Source organism: Callorhinus ursinus, unplaced genomic scaffold, assembly GCF_003265705.2.
Source record: "Callorhinus ursinus isolate GAN/ISIS: 27379988/994484 unplaced genomic scaffold, GSC_fseal_2.0 scaffold25, whole genome shotgun sequence".
In the NCBI taxonomy this organism is placed as follows: Eukaryota; Metazoa; Chordata; class Mammalia; order Carnivora; family Otariidae; genus Callorhinus; species Callorhinus ursinus.
In genome coordinates this window covers 12,299,496-12,308,818 of record NW_027397087.1, presented here as the reverse complement: position 1 = coordinate 12,308,818, position 9,323 = coordinate 12,299,496, and the positions used below count along the sequence as shown (strand labels likewise).

Here is a 9,323-nt window from a genome sequence, read left to right as displayed (position 1 = left end):
ATGCCTAAGCCACGCATTAGAAGAAAAATAATTAAGATTAGAGCAGAGATCAATGAATTAGAAACCAGAAACACAGTAGATAAGATCAACAATACTAGAAGCTGGTTCTTTGAAAGAATTTACAAGATCAATAAACCACTGGCCAGACTTGTCCAAAAGAAAAGAAAATTAATTAATTACTCCAAATTAATAAAATTATGAATGAAAGGGGAGAGATCACGACTAACACCAAGTCAATAGAAACAATTATTAGAAATTATTATCAACAACTATATGCCAATAAATTAAGCAACCTGGAAGAAATGGATGCCTTCTTGGAAACCTATAAACTACCAAGATTGAAACAGGAAGAAACTGACAACCTAAATTGTCCAATAACCAGTAACAAGATTGAAGCAGTGATCAAAAACCTCCCAAAAAACCAGAGCCCAGGGCCTGATGGATTCCCTGGGGAATTCTACCAAACATTCAAAGGAGAAATAATAGCTACTCTCCTGAAGTTGTTTCAAAAAAATAGAAACAGAAGGAAAGCTTCCAGACTCATTCTATGAGGCCAGCATTACCTTAATCCCCAAAACGGGCAAAGACCCCATCAAAAAGGAGAATTTCAGGCCAATATCCCTGATGAATATGAATTCCAAAATCCTCAACAAAATCCTAGCTAATAGGATCCAACAATACATTAAAAGGATCATCCACCACAACCAAGTGGGATTCATCCCCGGGATGCACCCAAAAGACAAATAATCAAGTCAAAAAATGGGCAGAAGACATGAAAAGACACTTCTCCAAAGAAGACATACAAATGGCTAACAGACACATGAACAAATGTTCATCATCTTTAGCCATCAGGGAAATTCAAACCAAAACCACATTGAGATATCACCTTACACCAGTTAGAATGGCAAACATTGACAAGGCAAGAAACAAATGTTGGCGAGGTTGTGGAGAAAGGGGAACCCTCTTACACTGTTGGTGGGAATGCAAGTTGGTACAGCCACTTTGGAAAACACTGTGAAGGTGCCTCAAAAAATTAAAAATAGAGCTACCCTATGACCCAGCAACTGCCCTACTGGGTATTTACCTCAGAGACACAGATGTAGTAAAAAGAAGGGCCATATACACCCCAATGTTCATAGCAGCAATGTCCGCAACAGCCAAACTGTGGATAGAGCTGAGATGCCCTTCAACAAATGAATGGATAAAGATGTGGTCCATATATACAATGGAACATTACTCAGCCATCAGAAAGGATGAATACCCAACTTTTACATCAACATGGATGGGACTGGAGGGGATTATGCTCAGTGAAATAAGTCAAGCAGAGAAAGTCAATTATCATATGGTTTCACTTATTTGTGGAACATACGGAATAGCATAGAGGACATTAGGAGAAGGAAGGGAAAAATGAAGGGGGGGAAATCGGAGGGGGAGACAAACCATGAGAGACTATGGACTCCAAGAGACAAACTGAGGGTTTTAGAGGGCAGGGATGAGGGGATTGGTTAGCCCAGTGATGGGTATTAAGGAGGGCACGTATTGCATGGAGCACTGGGTGTTATACAAAAACAATGAATCATAGAATGCTACATCAAAAACTAATGATGTATTGTATGGTGACTAACATAACATAATAAAATAATATAAAAATTTTTTAAATAGTATAAAATTAGAAATTAATTACAAAAAAAAACTGGAAAAACTACAAATACATAGAGATTTATATATCTGAAAAACTACTGGGACACAGAAGAAACCATAAGAGAAATTTAAAAATACTTAGAGACAAATAAAAACAAAGATACAACATACCAAAGTCTATGGGATGCAGCAAAAGCAGTTCTAAGAGGAGAGTTCATAGTGATATAGGCCTACCTCAACCAACAAGAGAAATCCCAAATAACAATTTAACTTTACACCTAAAGGAAATAAGAAAAAAAGAACTAATGAAGCCCAAAGTTAGTAGAAGGAAGGAAATAATAAAGATCCAAGCAGAAATAAATTAGAGACTTAACCCAACAGAAAAGTTCAATGAAACTAAGAGCTGGTTCTTTTGAAAAAAAATATATATACAATTGATAAATCTTTAGCTAGACTCATCAAGAAAAAAAAAGAGGCAAGGACTCAAATATCAAAAATGAAAAAGAAGTTACAATTGATACCACAGAAATACAAAGAATCCTAAGAAGCTGCTATGCATAATTATATGCCAACTTATTGGACAACACAGACGAAATGGATGAATTCCTACAAACATACATCTTCTGACAATGAGTCATGAAGAAATAAAATATCAAAACAGACCAATTGCTAGTAAAAAGATTGAATTAGTAATCAAAAGTGTCCCAATAAACAAAAAATCCATTATGAAATGCTTCACTGGTGAATTCTACCAAACATTCAAATAAGATTTAATTCCTATGCTTCTTAAACTCCTTCAAAAAAACTGAAGAGGAAGGAACATTTCCAAATGCATTTTACAAGGCCAGAATTGTCCTGATACCAAAACCAGACAAGGAGAAGGAAGGAAGGAAGAAAGGAAGAAAGGAAGGAAAAAGGAGGAAAGAAATGAAAGAGACAAAAGAAAGGAAAGGAGGGAAAGGAAAGAAAGGAAGAAATTTAGTTACAGTCCAGTATCTTTAATGAACAGAAGTAAAAATCTTCAACAAAATATTAGCAAAATGAATTCAATATATTAAAAGGATCATACATCCTAATCAAGATTTATTCCGGGAATGCAATTCTGGTCCAACATATACAAATCATTCAATGTGATACAACACATAAATAAGCTGAAGGAGAGGAGCCCCTGGGTGGCTAAGTTGGTTAAGCATCTGCCTTCTGCTCAGGTCGTGATCCCAGGCTCCTGGGACGGAACCCTGCACCGGGGTCCCCGCTCCGCGGGGAGTCTGTTTCTCCCTCCCCCTCTGCTGCTCCCCCTGCTTGTGCACTCTCTCTGTCAAGTAAATAAACAAAAATCTTTTTTTAAAAATAAAAAATAAAATTATATTCTCCCATGAGGGGGAACATTGCCTGTTTGAAATTCACACATCCCTACCTCTAGTGACTGGTCCACCTTAGGTGCACAACTCCCCAGTTATAACCCTTTGTCAGAGCACAAACATACCCATAGATAAATACATCTCACCTTGGCTCTCTCCTACATAAACATCTAGTTAGAGATAAAAATCCCTACATATATGCCCACATGGATGACCCCACAACCAGAAAACACATATGAACAAAAATATTTATATTTATATAATATAAAGACACATCCTTAGAGATAAATGTGTGTATTTTAGTAATCACTCTATTCACACAAGTACATTACATATATTTTCACTCAAAAGTGATGATATATGGTTTGAATAAGAAGGCAGATGAAGGGGTACCTGGGTGGCTCACTTGGTTAAGTGTCTGCCTTTGGCTCAGGTCATGATCCCAGAGTCCTGGGATCGAGCCCCTCATCAGGGCCCCTGCTCCGTGGAGAGCCTGCTTCTCCCTCTCCCTCTGCTCCTCCCCCATCCTTACTCATGCTCTCTTGTTCTCCTCTCTCTCTATATATATATAGATATATATAGATATATATATCTCAAGTAAAATCTTAAAAAAAATAAACTGAAGGAGAAAAATAACATGATTGAGGTATAGGAGAAGATGGCAGAGTAGGAGGCTGCTGAGCTCACCTTGTCCCACAGACATACCAAGATGACAGCCACATCACTGCAACTATGAAATGCTCCAAAGACTGGCAAAACAAACTTTCCATGGTTATTTTAGAAAGGAGGTCACATCATAAACGGTAAGAGGGGCAGAGATGTGGGTGAGAAATAAACCTCCAGTGAGACTAACCACAAACATGGAGAAGCCAGAGGATGAGACCCCACAGCAGAAAACCCAGCATGAGGGACCCACACTAGGAAAATGAATTCCCCATAACATTTGGACTTCAAAACCAGTGATGCTTAACTTCATGAGTTTTTACAGTCACCAGGGCTTAACTCTGAGTACTTTAAAAATCAGTGAGCTTGGCTGCAGACTGCTCGCCGAGTGCTTTGTACGGCTCCGGGAGCTCCGAGCCGACTCCAGAAAGCCTGAAAGGCCATCATGGCAGCGAAGCCCAAACTCCACGATCCTAACGGAAGAGGCCGGATGGAATCCGTAAGATGGGTTTTAGCTGCCGCTGGAGTCGAGTTTGATGAAGAATTCTTAGAAACAAAAGAACAGTTGCAGAAGTTGCAGGATGGAAATCACCTGCTGTTCCAACAAGTGCCAATGGTCGAAATTGATGGAATGAAGTTGGTGCAGACCTGAAGCATCCTCCACTACATAGCGGATAAGCATCACCTCTTTGGCAAGGACCTCAAGGAGAGAACCCTGATTGACATGTACGTGGAGGGGACGCTAGATCTGCTGGAACTGATTATCATGCATCCTTTTCTAAAACCAGATGATCAACAAAAGGAAGTGGTTAACATGGCCCAGAAGGCTATAATTAGATACTTTCCTGTGTTTGAAAAGGTTTTAAGGGATCATGGGCAAAGGTTTCTCGTTGGTAACCAGCTGAGCCTTGCGGACGTGATTCTACTCCAAACCATTTTGGCTCTAGAAGAGAAAATCCCCAATATCCTGTCTGCATTTCCTCATCTCCAGGAGTTCACAGTGAAAATAAGTAATATCCCAACAATTAAGAAATTCCTGGAACCTGGCAGCAAGAAGAAGCCTCCTCCAGATGACATCTACGTGAGAACCGTCTACAACATCTTTATGCCATAAAACATCACATACATCTGTGAGTGAGAGTTAGCCTCTAGAGATTGCTGTGTCCATAATAACGTCTTAATTGATGTCCCAGCTCTGTCATGGTGCTATGTAGAACTGTTCCTTAGATGGGTCTTTCATGCCAAGATCTTTTCTAGAAACATTCATTGACCTTTTGGTTTGTCCGGTGAATAATTGTTAACGCACCTTTTTCCTGAAAGCCCTTTCAGAGAGACTGGCATTTCAGTTAGATCTGATGTGGTGACTCATTTCCTGACAACCAGGCTGAGCAGGACCTTGTGTATCACCCCTTTTTGGTGTTTAATAACAACAGAATATCCAGTGAATAATTCCTCTCAGCTATAATAAATCTGTGGTAGTAATGAAGGCAGTCAATATTAGCCAAAATAAAGAATTTACAAATCAAAAGAAAAAATCAGTGAGCTTAGCTCTGTGAGAGGCAGAGGGAATAGGAAACTGAGGCCTTGCCCTTAAAGAGATAGCATAGGAACAGCAGTTTGAAAAGCATCTGGGGTATACTTGAAGGACACTTATTTACTAATATCAGAACAGGTGCTGAAGGGGCAGCAATCTTTAGGATATTTCTCTAAGAACAAATGAGCTGGCAGACACCATACCCCGCATCCCCCACCCCTGGCAGAGCCTAGACATCAGGATGCTAATGGGAACTAGCATGACTACTCTCCACCTACTTTGCTAACATTATGCATGCACACACTGATGTTGTCCTGCAGATTTACCTCATCCAATCCACTTCTTACCACAGATGGGGAGGGATCAGTACAACTCCAAAGTGGCTCCTGGCCTAGGGAGAGGTGAAGATGACCACACTCACCAGTGTACCCACAGTCCCATTTATCAAGCCTTGTAACTATAGGTAGAAACACAGAGAAAGGCCCTGCTAACCAATGCACCTGCAGCCCCAGCAGACAGACTAGGGGCAGGCATCTGATCTGACTGTCAAACCCACCCACCAACTATAGCCTCTCAGAGGACAAGGACGGAGAGCACTCTGCACTTTGGTACAACTGCAACCCTGGCAGACAACAGAGCAGACATCTGGTCTGACTACTTACAATACCCAGCTATAAGACTACAGCAGCTACAGACTGGCTCCTTAATAGCACAAAGACCAAACCCTGCCCAGTGGCCCAAAGTGAGCCAGAACAGCCAAACAGAGTGAAGGCAACTGCTGCTCAACCACAGCAGTAAGGTACACATAACCCACACAGAACACACCCCTGAAATGTTTGGTTCTGGTGAAGAGGGGACATTGCACTACAGGACACCACATGGTCTCCTCTTCATGCCACTACTTTCAAGATCAGGAGACATAGCTGAATTTCCCAATACACAGAAACAAATACAGAGGGTTAGACAAAATGAGGAGACAGAAGAGTATGTCCCAAATGAAAGAACAGGACAAAACCATAGCAAAGGAACTAAATGAAACAGAGATAATCAATATGCCTGATAAAGAATTCAAAGTAACGGTCATAAATTTACTGGACTTGAGAAATGAGTGAAGGATCTCAGTGAGATACTCAAAAAAGTAGAAAATATGAAAAAGAACCAGTCAAATATGAAGAACTCAATAACTGAAATTAAAAATACACTAGAGGAAATCAAGAGCAGATTAGAGGATGCATAAGAATAGAACAGTGACCTGGAAGACAGAATAATGACAACTAGGCAGAAAAGCAAAAAAAAAAAAAAAAAAAAAAAAGTTAAATAAATAATAAGCAAATAAAATTATAGGTAAGGTGACTCAGTGATATCAAGTGTAATAACCATCACATTATAGGGACCCCAGAAGGGTGTAGAGAATTTATTTTAAGAAATAGCTGAAAACTTACATAATCTCAGGGAGGAAACAAATTCAGATCCAGACGGCACAGAGATCCCCCAACAAAACTAACCAAAGGAAGTCCACTCCAAGACGTAATAATTAAAATGGCAAAAAGTAGTGATAGAGAATTATAAAAGCAGCAAGAGAAAAGAAAAGAGTTGCATAACAAGGAAACCCCATAAGACTATCAGCTGATTTTCCAGCAGAAACTTTAAGGCCAGAAGAGTGTGACATGATCTATTCAAAGTGCTGAATGAAAGAAACTTGCAACCAAGAATACTCTACACAGCGGTTACCATTTAGAATAAAGGATAGTTTCCCAACAAACAAAAGTTCAAGGAGTTCATCACCCCTAAACCAGCCGTACAAGAAATGTTAAAAGGAATTCTTTGCATGGAAAGGAAAAGCTATAATCAAGAGTAAGAAATTATGAAAGGAAAAATTCACAAGTAACCCCAAATTTATAGTAAAATAGTAGACTAATCACTTACAGAACGAGAATGGAGATTAAAGAACAAAAGCAGTAAAATCAATTATATCTACAAAAGTCAGTCATGGGATTTACAAAATAAAAGGATATAAAGTATGACATCATATACATAAGACATGAGGTGGTGGAGTAAAAATTTAGTGCTCTTACACTAGGTCAGACTTAAGCAACTATCAACTTACTACTTGCATAAGATGTTATATAAAAACCTAATGGTAACCACAAATCAAAAACCTATAATAGATACAAAAATAAAGAGAAAGGAATCCAAGCATAACACTAAAGAAAGCCACCAAACCACAAGGGAAGAGAGTACAGAAAGAAAGGAACAGAGAAGACAACAAAAACAACTCTAAAACCAATAATAAAATGGCAGTAAGTACACACCTATCAATAATTACTTTCAATATAAATGGATTAAATACCCCAATCAAAAGACACAGGGTGACTGAATGAATAAACAAGGAAGACCTATCTGTATGTTGCCTACATGAGACTCACTTCAGACATAAATACACATGCAGATTGAAAGTGAGGGGATGCCTCAGTTCTAGAAGGGAGGGGGTGAGGGATGGGTTAGCCTGGTGATGGGTATTAAAGAGGGCACGTACTGAATGGAGCACTGGGTGTTATACGCAAACAGTGAATGATGGAACACTACATCACAAACTAATGATGTAATGTATGGTGAATAACATAACATAATAAAATTAAAAGTAAATAAATAAAATATTTTCTAATTTAAAAAAAAGAAAGTGAGGGGATGGAAAAATATTTATCTTGAAAATAGAAGCAGAAAGAAAGTTGAGATAGCAATACTTATATCAGCCAAATAGATTTTAAAACAAAGACAAGACACAAAGAAGGACACTACATAATAAGAAAGGGAACAATCCAGCAAGAAAATACAATTGTAAATACTTGTGCACCAAACATGGGAGCACCTAGATATATAAAGCAACTATTAACATACATAAAGTTAGAAACTGATACTATTACAATAATAGTAGGATAATTGAATACATACTTATACCACCCCAACAGAAAATTAATAAGGAAAGAGTCAATTTAAATGACACATTAGACCAGATGGATCTAAAAGATATATTCAGAACAACCCATCCAAAAACAGCGGAGCACTTTCTTTTAAATTGCACATGAAACATTCTCCAGAACAGATCACATATTAGGTCACAAAACAAGTCCTAAAATAAAAAGTACTGAGGTCATATCATACATCTTTTATGACCACAGTGTGATGGAACTGGAAATCAACCACAAGAAAAAAATCTGGAAAGACCACAAATACGTGGAGGTTAAATAACATGCTACTATATAGTGAATGGGTTCAACCAAGAAATCAAAGAAGAAACTAAAAATCACATAAAAACACATGAAAATGAAAACAAAACAGTTCAAAATCTTTGAGAGGCAGCAAAAGTGTTTCTAAGAGGGAAGTTTTTAGCAATATAGGCTTATGTCAAGAAGCAAGAAAAATTGCAAGCAACCTAACCTTATAACTAAGGGATCTAGAAAAAGAACAACAAAACCCAAACCCCAAAGAAGAAAGCAAATAATAAAGATTTGAAAAAATAAATGATACAGAAACTAAAAATAGAACAGATCAATGAAACCAGGAGCTGGCTCTTTGAAAAGATCAACAAAACTGATTAACCTCTAGCAAGATATTAAAAAAAGAGAGAAACCAAATAAAATTACTAATGAAAAAGGAGAAATAACAACCAACAGCAAAGAATACAAACAATTCAGGGCATCTGGGTGGCTCAGTCATTAAGTGTCTGCCTTTGGCTCAGGTCATGATCCAAGGGTCCTAGGATTGAGCCCCGCATCAGGCTCCCTGCTCAGTGGGAAGTCTGCTTCTCCCTCTCCTGTTGTGCCTCTCTCTGTCAAATAAATAAATAAATAAATAAATAAATAAATAAATAAATAAATAAACCTTAAAAAAGAAAGAAATACAAACAATTGTAATAGAATATTATGAAAATCTATACGCCAATAAATTGCATAACTTGGAAGAAATGGAAAAATTCCTAGAAACATATAACTTACCAAAACTAATGCAGGAAGAAATAGAAAATTTGAACAGACCAATCACCAGCAATGAAATCCAACCAGTAATCAAGAAACTCCCAAAAAACAAAAGTTCAGAACCAGATGGCTTGACAAGCAAATTCAACC

The 9,323-nt window shown here is 38.0% G+C and overlaps 1 pseudogene; it reads left to right on the top strand.

Annotated features, from left to right (window-relative positions):
* The first annotated feature begins 4,040 nt into the window (after window positions 1-4,040).
* LOC112833422 (glutathione S-transferase A4 pseudogene) lies at window positions 4,041-5,019 on the top strand (annotated as a pseudogene).
* Window positions 5,020-9,323: the final 4,304 nt, after the last annotated feature.